General features: G+C 41.1%; 2 long non-coding RNA genes across 7 annotated transcripts in view; one reads left to right on the plus strand and one right to left on the minus strand.

Annotated features, from left to right (window-relative positions):
- The window catches only part of LOC134422991 (uncharacterized), a 121,874-nt gene that overhangs the window by 89,107 nt on the left and 16,196 nt on the right, over positions 1 to 16,571 (plus strand). For 4 of the 5 annotated variants that reach the window (XR_010028972.1, XR_010028971.1, XR_010028970.1 and 1 more), the window contains 7 exons: positions 287 to 381; positions 2,290 to 2,361; positions 4,551 to 4,763; positions 5,141 to 5,195; positions 6,857 to 7,061; positions 12,185 to 12,231; positions 13,313 to 16,481. This is a non-coding gene — a long non-coding RNA (uncharacterized LOC134422991). The remainder of the gene's footprint in view (positions 1 to 286; positions 382 to 2,289; positions 2,362 to 4,550; positions 4,764 to 5,140; positions 5,196 to 6,856; positions 7,062 to 12,184; positions 12,232 to 13,312; positions 16,482 to 16,571) is intronic. The other variant, XR_010028973.1, reaches the window with a different exon arrangement.
- Positions 1 to 16,571, minus strand: part of LOC134422992 (uncharacterized) — an 83,610-nt gene that overhangs the window by 46,453 nt on the left and 20,586 nt on the right. Inside the window, exons 2-3 of one of the 2 annotated variants that reach the window (XR_010028976.1) lie at positions 16,108 to 16,168; positions 2,827 to 3,069 (exon numbers count right to left, since the gene is read on the minus strand). This is a non-coding gene — a long non-coding RNA (uncharacterized LOC134422992). The remainder of the gene's footprint in view (positions 1 to 2,826; positions 3,070 to 16,107; positions 16,169 to 16,571) is intronic. The other variant, XR_010028975.1, reaches the window with a different exon arrangement.

Genomic DNA, 16,571 nt, shown 5'->3' on the forward strand with positions numbered 1-16,571 from the left:
AAAAAGGTCAAAGCCAACTGGGTTAGATTATTTTGGGGAAGTTCACAAGGTGGATAAACATATAACAATACATGGTGGTCAGATCTGAGCACTGCAAAGAATACCCAGGTAGAAAATCAAGTCTCCAGAGCCCCAGTAAATTATTTTATAGCTCCACATGTTAAAATAAGAGACTATTAGACACAGACATCATTCAAAATTTAGATTAATAAATCAGCATATCACTTATGAAGCAACCATATTTTACTGTTTTCTAAAATATCTAAGATCTGTCTTTGCCAAACAGCTCAACAAGAAATGTTCGTGGCTCCAACCAGTAGAAATTAATACCAGAGACAGAAATCCTATCACTGAAGCCATGGAGGAAGACACACACTCCAGGTAAGACAGTATTATAATGATTTTATGTACTGTAAATCTTTTAATCTCAACTCTCACTACTGAGCCATGGGGTTCTGTCCTCTGAGAAATAAGAGTTGCTTTATATCAGCTGGATACAAGATACTCTTAAGGCACTGCAGGCTGAACAACATGTCTTACACCCTGTCTTAGTGGCAGAGAAATATATTAGCTTAGAACATTCTCTTTGCCTAGGGGCCCTGAAAAAAAAGTATTTGAGGAGGAAAAAGTTCAGTGGAGCTTTCTGAAATACTTTACTAGAAAGGTACAGCCCAGCCTTGACTTATTATGTCATTATAAAGCACTCTGAGGTTTTTTGGGAGTAAGTTCTTGTGACTCATAGCCATCATATACCTGTCCTTAGGATACAGATCTTTTATCCACTTTTCTTGTTCCGCTCCCCCCATTTCTGGGGTTCTGTGATTTTTCTGCTTCCTAACAGATGTAGCAAGAACCTTATGTGCTCACCACTTTCTTTTTTAATTTCTTAGAAGTGTTGAAGTTTTTGTTCACAGAACACTGAATGAGAATTAAATTTTTCTGTTAAAAAATACCACAACTTTTCAAATATGTCATTTCTATGTGACTATTTTAAAGTGATGCAGATGGCAAAAAATTGGAGGAATCAGCTATGGGGCTTGTTTGATTTTCTGAAACAACTGTTGCTTAGTTTGTGAGGTAATGAAGTCTCTACTAAAAGCACTACCTTCACCTTTTTTCTATTAATAATCCTCATTTGGATGATTTGGCAAGCCCATCCAGGTATTGCATGGTGTGCAGCCTTTTTCTGATACCTTGATACAAGTAATTTTTATTACATGGGATGTGTAAATTCATTCCTGGCAAGCATAATTCCATTAGATCCTGATACTGTGCATTTGAACTTGGAAAAGCAAATCTTCCCTGGTGCTAGCTGCAGTGGGTAGTGTTGCAAGGAAATGAGAAATTAAGACAAATTTACTTCTAGTCTCTTCTTGTGATAACTCAATAAGAATGCACTTCCAAGGAAATGAAGCTTTTTTGCAATTTTGTGGTATCTGTGCGTGAAAACTCACCAAATAGTCTTCTGGTGATCCACTCACTGAGAGAGACTCCCAAACAGCCAAGACCTGAGTCTAAATGAATTTAAAAGCTTGTACTACATTCTTTGGTCACATGTGCTTTAAAACAAAAGGTTTATTCTCACATGTTGACATGTCTTTATTGGCACCATTTATTTACTTTTTATGGGAGTGAGAGCATGACTACTTTTATGCCAGCACATTTGATTGTGCATGACTGACTTTGACACTTACAGGGATCTATTGTTGGTTAGGAGGAAAAAGAAAATTTCTGTAGAGTGTTTAGTTAACTCTCTGTTGAAGTTAAACAAGACATATCTTTAGAAATCTCTTAGAGGATTATTTCTAATGGCACCATTGGGACCCTTGCTTTGCTTATAAAAATACATGTGAATTTATAAAGGACAAAGACACAATTATCCCAGGATAGCTTCAGGAAAAGCCATCATACCTCTTTCAGAGGAGGTGCACAGATATGGACAGCAGCATATGTTACTGTTCCATGGTCAGACTGGCTTTTATTTTCAATGTGAGACATATTCTTCTACCACTTTTGATGGTTAAAATTAATTCCCTTTAAATCAAGATATTGTATTTTCTAAGTGGACTTAGTACTTGTTCATGTGAGTACAAGACAAAGAATATTCTTAGGCAGGGTTTTAATATTGCCTGTGATGAAAATCTGAATGCTTGAAGTGTCTCAGAATTCTTAGATCTTTGAGAGACAGAGTCTCAAAGTCTGTTCCAGTTTAATCCCAGAAATTACAAACTCAGTCTCATTGCAACAAAAGAAATTATATTCATGGGCTTCTTTTTTTTTCTTTTCTAGATCAAGAGTTCTGTCCTCTACATTCCCACTAAAGCTTTTCTGCAAAGTCCTTATAGAACCTAATAAACCTTGGTAATGTTGTTAATTACATGTTGTATTAAAAACACATCTGGAAATTACATTTCTCACAAGTTGGTGTTTAATTATTAACAGTTATTTCTCTTGACTCCCCAATGAGCTGCTTATGAAGATGGAGGGGCTCTCAGATGGGCAGAACTGAAGTTTGAGCTGAAGGGGATCTGTAAAAGATCCTCAATTCTCCCAAGATCTTTGTGTGTATAAAGCTGGGTGTGGTTGTCCTTCTTTACACCTGGTCTCAAGCAGAATTACTGTAACAGCACCTCCCCTGACAGTGAAGTGCTCCCTCAATAGCTGTGAGCTTATTGTCTGGGTACTGCTGCTAGGAAAAGCAGCTGATCAGGGGGCAAGGGTGGCAGCCAGTTATCTTATCAGAGCCTTGCACACTTTCAGGAATGCTCACAATTCAGCTGGATTTATCAATATGAAAAAGCCCCATTCTTCCTTCATTTCACTCACCTGTTGGAAGCTGCCCCCACAGAGCTGGGTATTAAAGCTTGAAATCACCAGAGTCACCTCCTGCTATTCCTGCCCATCACACAGAGGCCGAGCACGCAGCAAAGGAAACGCCGTGTCAGGAGCGTTTTCCCTCTGTGGCTGTTGGGGTGTTGGGAGCAAGGCAGAGAGCTCTGAGCTGCTCTTCTCCAGCCTGCAACTCCTTTGAAGGCCTCTCAGGTGCTCCCTGCAGTGAACCATCTCACTCTGGCAGAAACAGAGGAAAAAAGGCCATCAGAACTGAACTGGGGACAAGTCTCTGGCATAATGTTCAATGGCAATTTTCTCTTCCCAAGCTTTCTGTAGGGGACCACATTCAGGGAGGAGGAGAATGATTTTTATTTAGCCACTAGATAATTTTGATTAATGCTATAAGAATATGAAATCAAATGCAATCCCTTATTTTTTATAAACACTCCCAAGTTAATAATTATTAAGCAAATAATGTAATTTCCTTCAATTCCTTATGCAGCAAACAGCTTCCATCAGTCAAAAAGGAGTATTTCTTTAACAAAAATTCCATTTTTTCTTTGTATTTCCAAGAAGGATAACCAAAGGAAAGCCTTTAATCTTGGAGAAAAATCTAAGAAAAGTGTTTGCTAGATACATTGGAGGCTTGCTGATCTGTGATTTAGCATCACTGCTCCTTTTTGCAGCTGCTGTGTAAAATGCAGATTAGCTCTCAGATACCTTTCAGGAAGGATTTGATGCATGGCCCTGGGTTGCCCTAGCAGCCCCTACACCCTTAAACTGAGTGATTACTGAAGCAGAAGGGTGGCACTCCCTTAGCCAGCCTTGACAGTCTCTGTGTACCTTGGCACTTTCTGGCCTTTCAAATGATTTTTCAAAGCCTTGGCCACTGGGGTGCAACTCGAAAAACCCTTTTACATGCACCCCTCTGAGGTGAAGGGATCATGGAGGGGATATTGCTGTAGTGGAGATAGGAGCAATTACATGCTTTTAAAACTTGTCTGGAATGATACTGGGATAAGCTGTTTTGTAAAAACATAAACAATGTGAAAAGGAGAAGGTGATGTGCTGATTACCCTCAAATCTGTATGCAAGAAGTTCTACAAAGGCATTCTAGTCAGCCTTCCAAAATCGACATTTTAATAGATTTTAACAACTGGCATTGCAGGGTTTATAACGTCAAAGACTCCTGGCATATTTGCCCACACCGGGTTTTGTATCCTCATGTCTTTGGTCTGCTGAATCACCAGTCTGCTGCTAGTAGAATAATTATAGGCCTGACATTTATTTTTTTTGGGGGGGAGGGGGCAGGGAACGGGGAGTTGTTTGGTTTTTTGTTTTATCAAATACATCTGTCTCAGTCTCAGTTGTGAAGGGTTGGCTGGAACACACAAGAACTGTGGAATATTTGGCTTTACTAATAGCTTCATCAAAAAGTACCACTATGGTATCAATTTTATCAGGGAGAATTTTGTAACTTGGAAGGTCCTTTGTAACCTTAGGAAGGTTCACAGAGTACAGCAGGGGACAGGGCAGAGGAAATCAAGTAGAAAGTGCAGATGCACACATTACACTCAGGGAGGCTATAGCAGCTGGGTATTGCATTCTGCTGATTTTCAAAGGAACCAGTTTATGTATCAGCTTAAAGATAACTTGGTCATCTGTCACAGGACATCTGCTTCCTGTAAACTGACTCTATCCTTTCTTTTCACTTACAGTCCTGACCACTGAACCACTGTGGTTTAATTATGCAAAACTGGGGTTGAAGATTCAAGATATTGCTCAGATTGTTCTGCAGTAAACTCTTCTGATTCAGCAGCGTCAGCAGGAAGGAGCCCATGGATGCCAAACTAACTCCATTTCTGCAGCCTGTTGTGCCATCACATGAAAATAGGATTCTTGCTTCTGGATCACTCAGCTCTGTTGTCCAGGTGATTTTTTGGATGTGTGACTGTTCTACTTGTCTTTGATTTCCCATTTACACTTCTTGCTAATTTCTTCACGGCTTGCAGAAGGCATTAATATCTTCTCTGCCCCTGCAGTCCCCACTCACATAAAAGCTTCACCACAGTATGCCCTTTTATACCTTAGTCATTCTTGCTTAGTGCTCTACAAAGGGCATAGCTGATCCTGGGAAATCTTTTTCTCTGGCATGCTGATGCATTGTGCTTAATGTATTATCAACAATGACAGAGCTGCCTCAGGCAACTCCAGCAACACAGAAAGCATAGGGGGTTTTATACAAAGGTTCTTTTGAAAAAAAGTGTATAACCCACACAGAAAACTTTCTCCCTTTGGTTTCCCGCAGGTCGAAGCAGGAGGTGATGCTACATGGAAAGACAAGCCAAGGAGACCTTGCTCAGGTAAATCAAACCATGCTGGAGTTTATTTGTGCTGTCTGTTCATGTTCCACTGCAGGAGCTCATGCAGCACGCACAGAAAGCAAGTTCTAGAAGGGACCTGCAAGGGCAGCCCTGCCCTCATTGCCAGGGCAGTGTGTACAGTGCACTCCTGCCACTGCATTTGCATGAGAAGGCAAGAAAGCCCTGCTGAAAGGTTGCACGTGCAGATTGGTTTGGGAAAATAGGAGGCATTTCAGAACAACTTCACATGCCTTGCACACAGTGCAGGTCATCTTGCATTTATATTTGTGCTCCTACAGTTGCAAGATGTTTCAAGTCTGAGAGACAGGGATGCTGTCCCAAACAGATTTTTAAATTGTTTTTCTTTTCAAGAAGTCCAGAGTGAGTGTTTTTCTTGACAAACTGTTGACAGTTCTGTAATTCTGGGCATTACAAGTGCTAGCATAAATCCCATACATGTGTTTCTAAACTGAGAGTCCAAAATAACCTCATTCCCTGATCACAATGTAAAGAATTATTCAGGATTCAGAAAGAAACCTATCTTTCAGTGAGTTTCACTTAATTTAGAAGCTTGTAATGAATAGGAATTTTTAATCGGTTTGAAATCTCCTTTCAAACTGAGCCCTAGCTATAACCAATCCTTCTGACTAGCTGGGTATAGTGCCAACAGCTAGAAATACAAGTGCACAGTGCTCTTCTGTCCTGACAAGAAACTCGAAATCTCTGTATTCTGGAACTCAGCCAGAAATGTTCTTGCATGCCTTCTCCTCTCCTGACCTCAGCTCTAACAGTGGCCTCCAGCACCACACAGGAAAGCATCTTGGTTTTCCATCAGACTCCATTTTGATACATCAGGGAAATGAGGAATACAGGTTTTTCAAACATATGCAGTGCTGCATGTGTTTTGTCTGTATTTCTGCTATGCCATGTGTACACATCACCATCTAGGAAATGCACACATTTTTTGGAGCTAAGGGAAAGGGGGGGGGGTTATTAATTACATCCTTTTCAAAAAGAGAGCATGCAGAAAGCTGCTCAAATTGCTCACAGGGCTGAGAGAGGTATTTGGTAGGTCATTGTTGCATAGCAGAAGCATGCCTCCCACACCCTGGACAAAGCTTATACTTAGAAAATTATACAGTGAAAATGAATCTGCAGCTGACTATTTAATCCGTTTTAATTTTTTTTACAATGCCTGTCCTTCCTTTACCTACTACCATGGTGAACAGAGGCAAACTCAGGCACTGCAGTGGGAGAGAGCAGTGTTTCACAGGACAGAAAACATGGCACCAGTCACTCACTTCCCCTCTCCTTGTTCCATGGGTGAGAACTGTCCCTCTTTTTGCTATTTCTTTTACCCCTGAGCTCAGAAGTCAGTATGAGCAGCATCAGGCCTTCACAAATGTGCTAAGGAGGAACCTCTTGGGATGGCTTCTCAACATGCTTTATCTTTTGCTGACAAATTGGTGTCAAGGCCAGAACTTAATGAAGTCTTCAGAGAAAATTTTTCAGCAAATCTGGGATCTCAAAGGTGTGGACCTGCAGTAACACCAGAGTAACACAATTTATCTACTTTTGCTCATCCTTTGAAAGGCTGAAAATTCAGCTTTGCAGCAAACCTGTAAAATCTTTCTAGCTGCACCCACTTTGTTATTTTTCAGGTTTCCTTACATTCCAAAAAAAGAGCCAGGTGTAAGAGCTTGGAGTAATTTGAAGTTAATTTCCTACTGATACCTTCAAGCTTGAAAGCTTCATGAGCACCTCTGCTACACTCCTCAAGCAAATTACCTGAACAAAGCTGCCCAAACATGGTATGTCTGTTATTCCATTTCCCTCTGCACTGTGGAGCTGGATTCATGTCACCAGGTAGGTGCCACTCTTTTTCCAGGAGGACAGTAACAAAGTTTGTTCCCCTGTGTGTTAAAGAAACTTGGAAGACAAGATGTCTTCCTGAAGCACTTCATTTCCAGTTCCTCGTGTTCCTGTCATCACAGAGGGCTTCCAGTGCTTGGGTAGGAACTCTTAAGGGATTGGTTCATGTACCACAGAACTGTTTTGCTTCCCTCATTCAGATGTAGGCAGAACAAGCAAATGGGCAGCAGCTTACAGGGCTGTTGAAGATTGGGACAATAGTTGTAGAAATGGGGGTGTCTAAGGTAAGTTAGTTTTCCTGAGCATTAGTAATTTGAAGGGAAAATATAAACTATGTCTTGATTTTGGAAATATTAATATAAACATGCCAAATTGGTTCTTTCTACTGAAAAATACGTGGGCAGAAATGTTTTTCTTAATTCTAGGAGTCAAGGGGTGTTTCTCCATATGAAAACAGATAAGGTTTTCAAAGGACTTGATAGCACTAATCACCTGGTAGAAAAACACTCACTAAAACCAGAGGCCTATTGGCCATCTCAGTCCACAGACCAGAAACTGAATGCACAACTTAAATCAGTAAGGTGCTGTCTGATAGGAAAAAAAAAAAAAAAAAAAATATATATATATATATATATATGGAAACAGAAGTTCCATCTGCTGCTACTGCTGCTGCTGAGCCAAGAGCTGGGGAGCACTGCCCTTACAGCACCCCAGAAATTGGGCTGCTCACTCTGGCTCTGAAGGACCTCAGGTGTCCAGAATCAGCAGGAAGTGCAGATTCACTTGTATAAATACAGGCACTGATCTTTGAAAGCTGCTGCTCTGAACTGCCTCATTTGCACCAGCAGTAAAACAAGGCAATAGTGAGTCCTGGCTGGGGGAGAGACACAAGTCCCACATGCAAGTTTTCCAGCTTTGTTACTGAAGAAGTGTTACTCACTGGTTCTGGTTCTGTACATGGTTCTGAACCTGTGCAATTACATCTTTACATTAAACAGATTCTTTCTTTGAAAGTTTAGTTAGCTTTCAAATTTAGATTTGAAAAAAACACAGAATGAAACTAAATGTTTCTTTTGGATAGCACACTGATAAACAAAAGGAAATCCCTTGCTGCAGGATATTGCAGTCACAGGTCACGAATGTTTAAGCAGGAGTTACTGCCATCCAGAGGAGAAAAACCATAAGCTGTTGTATTATTTTTTAAGCACAGAAAGATAAACCTAAATGGTTGATTCAGTTTATTTCATATTAAGGAATCAAAGAATACAGGAATATTATAAATGTACCCAGACGTATCTGCCACAGAAAGCACCCAGGACCCCCAGGGGCTGCTAAATCAGGGGACTGGGAGATGCTGTGGGCTGAAGGGATTTTTCTCAACTTTTAATTACCGAACTAGCAAAAAAACTACTGTGTGTCCACCTCCGGAAAAAAGGCCCCTCCCTCTTCTACCCCCCCTTCCCTCAGAAACTGACAAAGGCACAGCAGGAAACAAAGAAATAAAGAAATAAGTCATCTGGGGAAATAGAAGAGGGGAGAATGGGAAGATCAGCATGATTTGAAAGCGACCAAAAATAAAAGTTCTGAGCTAAAGGAGAAAAAAAAATCTGAGGGGAATTTTTTTTTTTTTTTTTTTTTTTTTTTGGGTAGCCCATGGCCAGTCACGAACTGTAGAAAATCCAAGAATGGCAGTTCATTTTGGGCCAAAATCAATAATGAAAGTCTTCCCCGGACAGGTCTTTTTGAATATCTTATACAAATTGTAGCTCAAGATCCTTCTAAGCTTTATTTCTTCAATACCTTTTTCTTCATCGGGAACTAAGGTCCAGGTGCTCGTGTCCCCCCGTACGCCCACGCGGGATGGGGGGAGCGGAGGCGGCCATTCCCCATTCCCGCCCGCTCCCGGCCGCTTCCTGAGGGGGCCGAGCCGGGGCGCGCGGGCCCGCAGCGCCCCCTGGCGGCCGCAGCGCTCCCGGCCCCGGCTCCGCTCCCGCGGCGGGACGGGCGGGAAGGGACGGGCGGGATGGAGCCGGCTCGGCGGGCAGGGCGAGAGCCGCGCTGCGCCACCGGTACCGGGCCCGCTGGAGAGGCGGCCTTGTGTCCGAATGCAGCCGAAGGCAGCCGGAGCGGGCGGGCTGTGCTCCCCCGTACCTGCGCAGAGCTGGAGAAGCGCGGCCTTGGCCTAAGCCGTGGCGGGACCGCGAAGGCGGGAGGCGCTGAATTCTCCATGTAGATCTGCAGCACCTATGGCTGCTTTGCCGTTGTGCTGCTGGCCCTCCAAAAGATCATCAGAATGAAGGGGCGCTTTACGAGGGAAAGTTCCCATCGGAGGTTAATTCTCTTGAATTTTAGACCATGTATTACGACACCTACTTAGTCCCTTCTTATTTTGCCCACAAGGGTAGCAGACACGTACCCCAGGGAGCAGAGCAGAGCGCAAATCCTCTGTGAATGCAACCAGCTATTATCAGAGACCCCCTCATGCTTCGTCTGTAAACGCAGTGCCCAACACGGTTAAACAAATTAATTCTTTCCTCAAGGGGCTCTGCTTAATGGAGGGACTTCCAGAGGACCCCAAGCAATATGCTTGCCCTAGCCCAGATTTATTTGTTGAGGCAAAAGGGAGGTCAAAAGCACTGAGCCTTCCATTTCAGTAAGTTATGTGCCCGATGACCTGCTGTAGGAAGAACTATTGATCTCTGCTTATAACTCCTGGTAAGAGTCCTGTACGTATCGACAGTCCTGGAATGCCCCACGTTTAAATACTAGGAGTGCCAAAGACAACCAGGCAAATATTTTAGCTTGCTGTCTGCAAACTTTCCTTCTGACAAAAGATTTCTGGTTCGATTGTTTCCACTGACATGTAAGAAAGCTGAGCCATTCGAAATAATAAAACATTCCAAGATAATAGTTCAGGGTTTTAAAACAGGCCATGTTACCTAGTCTTCCTGTATAATGCTGAAACTGGAGGGGAAGGAGGAGCCTCTCCATTATGAAATAGTTTTTTGTCAATAGCATTCATAGTCCATTAAAAGGTTCATCTGAATGCCCTATTGATTTCACTCAACTTCCAGCCCACAGAAATTTAATGACAATGGTAGTGAGACAGGACAAGCCCCCTGGTTTTTGCCACCGTACCAGTTACCTTCAGTATAGCATCGTGCCATCTCCAGCTCCATCATAAGATGATTTATGTCAACAGCATGTGAGGAGCAATTGCCCTTAGAGGCAACAGATAACCACAGAACAGCAGCATCCAAGAAAAGCAGAGCCCAAATCACTGCCTATTTTCCAATTAGGAAAAAAAAAAAGTATAATGATGAACCACATTTCACAGAGCTAAAATGATTTTCTATTTAATGTGGTCTATTTTTTAAACATTATAGTACAAATAAAATGAAACTGAATTTAGAAATCTGTTTTAAAAGCTGAAAGAAGCACTGCTGAGATGTAAGGAGCTGTATGGGCCAGTACCCAAAATATTGGATATAATTTTCCACCACATTCATCAAACCAAATCCATGAAAACTTTGAACAAGCATGGCAAGAGTCATAGTGGTTTTGGTTTTACTGCAATATAATGGAAGAAGTTCCTTATGCATTTGCTATCCCTTTGTAAGTGTCAATATCGCTGTGGTAAAATGTGTTCATATGACTTAAGACAATCAGGGCAATTCTTTGAAGACAATTTATGGTACTTTCGTGAGTGTTTGTTATGCTGCCTGGTCTGCATAGCTGCCTACATGGGGAGGTGCCAATGAAAGCAGGCAGTATTGGGTGCTGCCAAATGAAATCATCACCTGCCTTCGTGCCCCTTCCCAAAGCCTGCTCCTCACGGGCAGCCTTCGGCACATACACAAATGGATAAATCATCTCGCCAGCCCAGAGGTGACAGCGAAATTAGAGTCCTTCTCTGCTCCATGCAACACTTTAGTCATTTGAGACAGGAAATCACTTTGTGTTGGGAAGCAGTACTGGGTAAATCTCAAGCAGTTTCCAGAGCAGTCAAGGGCTCAGGTTGCAGAAGGAACAATGTGACTATGACGGGCAGGAAGCAGAACAGGATGAGTTCCAGCAAAAACTCCACAGAATGTAATAGCAAATGTTGCTCTTGGTGTAGATCTTTAATAGGTCATTCAAAATATATACCAAGATTCATTCTACAAATACAATAAACTCCTAGAGCTGTTTCTATAGAATTCTCTTCAGTATGGTAAGATTTTTCTATACAAATACTTGTCTGTGCCCTGCATCACCCTGAGCACAGTTCTACAGAAGTATCAGCACAAATAATGATGTCAAGTAGGAGATACAGAGAAGTTCTTTTTCTCTCCCACCTTCATCAGCTGCAATATCTCACTATCAGTGAAAGCTGGCAGAGGGATCAGTGACAAGTTGCCAAAAGATAAGGAAGACACAGACTGCTGAGGAGAACTTTGAGAAGTATCTCCTGTGAAGGATCTGCTCCAGAGCTGACTTAGATTCCTCTTTGTCAAGGCAGAGGCTAAACTTTGGAGTGGTGTCAAGTCTATTTTTATGATACTAAGATCTCCCTGGGAATTTATCTCTTTGGATCTCTCTTTGGATTTAAATTATCTCATCAGGAAGTGTGGGTTATAGATCAGTCATTTTAAGCCAGCTGACCTCAGTCACCTTCAATGACAGGTAAACTCAGCTTAAAGTGAAAGGATCCCTAGGGTCAGTGGTTTCTGAAGGGGGTGGGGGTGTGTGTGCACTATCAGAATACTCAAGTAAGAGAAGCATGATGCAAAGTGAGGGCATTCGCTTGCAGCAGTGCTGCAGACACAAAACACTACACTAATGAAAGAACCATTGACATTTCATTCCAGAACCATTAATGCTTCCCAAATGGTCCAGAATTAAGTGGAATTAAATTCAATAGTGAGTCCTACTTTATATGATGATACAAGGCATTAAAAGAAATTACCTGTTGAGTAAAAAAGGAGCTAAACAGTGTTTGAGGCATTTGGGTTACTCATAGCAGACTTTTAATAATTGCCTGGAAAAGTGCTGCTTTTTGTACAGGTCATCATAATCTACCTGTAGAGCTTCATATTCATGTTTTATCATATCATATTTTCATATCTGTTTTACAGGCAAGAACTTCCATGTCAAGCTGAAACGCTTGCCTCAAATATTCAGGGTAGGTTCATTAAATTCAGAACAGCAGTCAAGGGTGAAAAGGCCACTTGTCAAGCTCAGCCTGCTCATCAATCCACTTGCTGCTCTCCTGTGTGTCTGCTGGGCAAGGAAGTGTTTCCAGTGGCTATTGTGAAGCAGCAAAGTGCCAGGAATGTTAGAGAGATTGTGGAAGGCAGTAAACCACACAGTGCATTTCTGGAGTGAGTTTTCTAAGTAGTTTATGGTTTTAAAACTTGAAGCTTCATCCACATTGCAATTTAAGCATTTGTAGCTATTCTGAACAAGGGAGAAATTAGGAGATGATGGATTATATTACAGGAGAGTTCTTTGATGCCCTTTTCAAACACTATCCAGATACTCCATCTGAAGCTTTCATTTAGAGTAAATACTACAAAGGATCAGCTATTTGAAAGAAATTAAAAGGATGGAACATTTTCTTGGCTGTTAGACATCTGAGAAATCCAGGAGTGGATAATGCCAGACTATCTGTCATATGTGTACTTCCTGTAGCCTTGCTCTCCTGAATGAGATGTGGTTACCACAAGAGATATTTGCAATTGAGAAGGAGAGATGAACTAGATTTGGCTTTCCTAAATATGGTCTATCTCTTAGAAAGTGTTTTACAGTTTCTGTTACAAATTTGAAGGAAAGGTTTTCTCATTAACAATTGTCAGGTTACATTTTCAGCACCGAAGAATTAAGGATATTGGGGTAAGTTTCAAACCCCCATTTCAGGGTTTTAGGCAAGCACTTTCATCAACTGATTGGAATGACACCACAGGCACCCAATATACTTATGGGACCATTTACGAATGGGCTTCTATTTAATCAATCCCTGAAGTAAAAAAAAAAATAAATAAAACAATCAAAGTACATTTCCATACCCAATTACAAAATACATGTTTTGGGAGCTATTATAAATAGTAAATATGTTATTCCAATCTTTAAAAATAAGACAAAAATTGCATTTCTTTAAAATTTAATAACAGTAAGGGAAACCTTTCTGATTTCTTTAGGTCAATTTTAGATAATTTAGGTTGAAAAAAACTTCTGTAAATGATCCAATCTCCTTCTCAACACAGGTCTCATTACTTCAGGTCGCTTGTGCTATGTCCAGTCCAGTGGAACCCTCCAAAGATGGAGATTCTGTGAGTTCTACTGTGTGTGATTGCTGCAATGCATTGGTAAGAGAGCAACCCACAGACAAAACTTTCTCCACTTTTCTAAACACAACAGGAGATGTTCCACTTCCTATCCAAGGACGTTCTCACTGAATTTTCTGGGTTACATATAATACCTTTCAGGAATCAGGCAACAGAGCTTTGTATCTGGAGGATCTAACAGGTATCTAGAGGTGCCTCCTCCATTTAGGTTTGCATGAGCCCACTGTGGAAGGGATTACTTAAGCAGCTCAGGATTCAAAAGTTAGCACGGTAAGTAAAATCTTTCCATTACTTTGTGATTTACGGCTAGTTTGTTCACTTGTTTACAAAATTAGTTGGTTTTTTTTCCAGTTAAATCACTTTTAGACTTATTGGAGAGGTGACAAAAATCTGAGATTGTCACTATGACCAGTATTTTTAAATGGTCCCTTAAAAAGTGTGCAGTGATTTGACTCATATCTTTTAACAAATTCTGGAAGCTCTAACACCACTGCTAGAACTACTGGTAACTCTTCTCAGTGTGCAAATCCCCTGTGAGTTCCCAGCCCCTGTGCAGACCTCTGCAGAACTGGGGGGCAGAGCTTCTGCCTCATCCCTCCTGACCTGTCCTGCCTCCTTCAGCTTCCATCCTTCTTCTGTGCAGAGCTCAGGCCAGGAGAGCCAAGGAAGCACTTGTGAGTATTTTTATGGCAAAGTGCTGCTTTCACAAACATGCATCAAAGACACAGATAATGCTGTCTATTTTGTTCCCAGTTGCTTGCAGAAGAGAGATCTGGATCCAGACAAGTGCTGGGAGCCTCTTCTTCCACCTTCCTGGGATACCAGGGCAGATCTCCTGCCAGAAGTGAACGTGGAGCGTTTTGTTTAAGCTGGGAAGCTGATCGTGTTGAACCCATCTAGCTGAATAAACCAGCTGGCTGTCCTCTTGCCATCTCTGATGTAAATCTATATGGTATTGTGAAACTTTATTTATTTTAAGCTTGCAATATTTACCAAAGCAAACCAAAAGGGTTCTTTCTAACTTCCACATCATTTTTTCTACTGAGCTATTTGTTGGAAAGATATGTTCATGTATAATTAAATGTGGCTTGCTTAAACCTTTGCAGTTGGTAGCTTAATATATATTTTGTTGTGCTTTGAGTACAAAGGATATATTATGCTTTTGTTGGCATCCTTGCTGGTTAGAATGCCAACTGCATAATTTTGTTCTCTGCTCTATGTCAGAATTCAAGTGCCGAGGGCTCAACAGGTGGTGCTGGGATAAAGTTCTGGCAAATCAAATAGGTAATGTGGTTATTTCTTTTGTCAAATTATAATTGAAAACAGAGACAAGTAAAATGAAACTCACATTTTCCTAGTGCAAAAGAGAGACTAGAATTAAACTCAAATCAGTTTCCATGACAAATACACATTACTACTGGAGCTTGGTCTGTAAATAAACATGCAACACCTTAGTTTTGATGTAGAATGGGTTTTTTTCTCTGTAAATTTAAACCTTAAGCGTCAGTGTTTAAGCAATAACAGAAGACCAGAGTCCTCTATGAATCTTCTGTCTTGCTTATACATATTTAGGAGAAAATATGCCAAAAGCTTCAGAAAAACTTTGAAAATGTTTAAATCTGAAAAGTCAGAGAATTTAAGACAATCTGGAATACATAAGTCAAATGTTTAACATCAAGAGTTTCCTGCCATATTGTTTTCTAATCATTGCTATATCCATGCTCCCAGAAGAAAATGATAAATACACTGGAAATTCCAGTGAATTTGCTGAATGAAGTGCTGCTCATTTTATGCTTGACTTGGATAAAGTTTATTAATACTAAAATCATAAAAATGAGATAAAACCTTCTATAGCAAAAATGCAACAAATCATATCTGCGTAGCTTGGTTTTCCAAAATTGCACATGAAAAGGCCCATGCACTTCCAGGACTACCCACTTTGCTATTGTGGCTGATCTTTTTTGCACCAAAATGTTTCTATTTTCCTCTGAGGACCTATCCAAATCTAATGTAAGTAATCTTATGTACAGTCCCAATGATTATCATGGTTTTATTTAGTTTTCCATTCCTCCTCATTTAAAGACATTTCTCCTAAACTATACATTTCTCAACTCAAAGTTTTGTTTTGTCAGCTCTGAGCCCGTTGTTCACTGGAGCAGCTTCCTGCAGTGGCCTCCAGTTCCTTAGGCTGCCACAAACATCTTTTTGTCCCTTTCAAGCTCTTATTTAATTCAAGGTGCTGCCTTTGTCTGGGACCAGATGGTGCATCCCTTTCTTTCAGTAAGTCATTCCATAATCGATCAGGAACTAAGCAGCATGGAAAAGGGGTATCCCATCACTCCAGAAACATTGGTATTTTCACCTTTTGCATACCATGGGGATCTGGTTTAGTCCCAGCAGAATGCACACGTTTCTCTCCCAGGCTGTGGCTGTGCTGCTGAGTGCCAGGGCTGTGCTCAGGGAATGGGGCACACCTCACAGAGCATGGCCTGAGAAACTCCTGAATGTGGCATCACAAATTGCTGCATCTCACAGATCACAGGGTAAGAGGCTGAAAAATGGACACGTGGTGCTGTGAGGAATTCCCAGGTGGTTAAGAAGGATTTTTGTGACAAACAGATTAATTACAGAGAAAGGTAGGGCTCTGTGTTGGGGTTGTTTTGGGATTTGGGATAGTGCAAGGCCAACAGTGCTGGGTAGCTCTATCAACTTACCCATACACAGGTGAGATCACCTTGAAATGGTATCAATAATACCAAAATTAAAATTCAATACCTACAGAAGTTGAAAACAGAAAAGAGAGTAACTGGATTAGTAGAGAAATAATAAATCCATGACTCTTCTATCTTATCTATCCCTTTTACTGCCTTTTGGCTAGTAATCAATTTAATTTCTTCACACTTTTCAGCATGAAGATACCTGGAAACAAGAAGTTATTTACTGAGAATAAAGATCTCAGTTCAACATGACACTCTTCACAATCCCTCAGTTGGACTGACCCTGTTCCAGCTTGGTCAACCCAGGAAATCTGCACCCAGTTGTTTTAGGAGTTAATCTGTAGCTTTGCTGCAAGGGACTGGCTTAGAAGGTAAAAATGATTTTACAGCCAAAGTATTATTAAGTTCTTTACCCCTTTAAAAATCCTTTTCCTCCACTACTGCATTTCTAGACTGACCTG

This window comes from Melospiza melodia, chromosome 11, assembly GCF_035770615.1.
Source record: "Melospiza melodia melodia isolate bMelMel2 chromosome 11, bMelMel2.pri, whole genome shotgun sequence".
NCBI classification, from domain to species: domain Eukaryota; kingdom Metazoa; phylum Chordata; class Aves; order Passeriformes; family Passerellidae; genus Melospiza; species Melospiza melodia.